The sequence below is a fragment of the Octopus bimaculoides genome, chromosome 8 (assembly GCF_001194135.2).
Source record: "Octopus bimaculoides isolate UCB-OBI-ISO-001 chromosome 8, ASM119413v2, whole genome shotgun sequence".
In the NCBI taxonomy this organism is placed as follows: domain Eukaryota; kingdom Metazoa; phylum Mollusca; class Cephalopoda; order Octopoda; family Octopodidae; genus Octopus; species Octopus bimaculoides.
The window spans coordinates 86,701,687-86,703,038 of NC_068988.1; positions in this window are offsets into that span (position 1 = coordinate 86,701,687).

The following is a 1,352-nucleotide window of genomic DNA, read 5'->3' on the forward strand; positions in this document are numbered from 1 at the left end:
ATCCATCCATCCGTCCGTCCATCCATCCAACCATCCATCCATCCGTCCATCCATCCAACCATCCGTCCGTCCGTCCGTCCGTCCATCCGTCCGTCCGTCCGTCCGTCCGTCCGTCCGTCCATCCATCCATCTCCGCCCACTACTCCTGGGTCGTGGAGGTGGAGTCCTCAAGCACCTTCGCCATGGAGATCTAAAGTAATTGTCATTACACCTTTTGGCTGGAATCCCCAGCATGACCAACTGAGATTATGGATGTTACCCAACCATTTCGTTCTTGGTTTACTCCTAGGTCGACTGTTAGCGATTCTTTCCTACGAGTCTAATCACATGTCCGTAGTACCGGTGCTGTGACTTCTCAACACGGAGAAGTAATGACTCGACTTAGAGAGAGTGTCACTGATCCCTGAGCTACGCACCTTGTCGCGTCTATGTTAAACCAGGGATCCTTCGGAGGGATTCTATTTCTGCCGCTTCTATTCACAATTGTACTTTTTGGGTCATTGCCCAACATTCACGACCTAGGTACGAATAGGCACGAAAATCGAATTGAAGACAACGAGTTTGATGGTTTTCTTTATCAATCTATCCTCTTCTAAGAATCGAATGCTGCAGCTGGTGCATTACTGCATTACTGCGCCAACACCAACAATTCTAGCTTCTAATTCAGATTCCTGCTTCACATCACTTTAAAATACGGTCCCAAGATTCTTAATGTTTTAGCGTTCAGATAACTCTGTCAGATGTAACGCTCATTTATTCGCACTGTTTTAAATAAATCATGCATTATTATATAGCTTTGAGATGTTGATGACGTGATTGTTTATTTATAGAATGACAGTGTAGGATATGGGTGATAGATCAGATCTGTCCTTTTGAACGTAAAACACGTAGAATATTTAGGCATGACATGGTCGGTTTAGATGCCAAAGGGTTAAACTTCTCCACTTGTCACAGGAAATCGATAGAACACTGAACAAAATACCGGTGTAAGGGGTACTGAACTCCTTTCGAGGACAACAAAACGAAGTATCACGGATCTTTATGGCTTGACGGCCAACACTTGTTTTCTTAACGAAACACTTTCAAACTTGGGATACTGGTAGAATGTGTCATATAAAACATCTTTTTCTCTTAGCCTTCTTAACAAAGATGACTTCTTAATAAGTTATTTCATGTTAAAGTTGTCGTATTTCTGTAATTTCAACCAATCACTGACGTCTATTCAGCTGAATACAGTTAGTGCTGCTCGGTGTCAAGTGTGTTATTCCCTGTTGAATTATATCATTATTCCCTAGTAAGGGTTTAGGGTTTTAGGGTTAGGGTTGGGGTTTTAGGGTTAGGGTTTTAGGGTT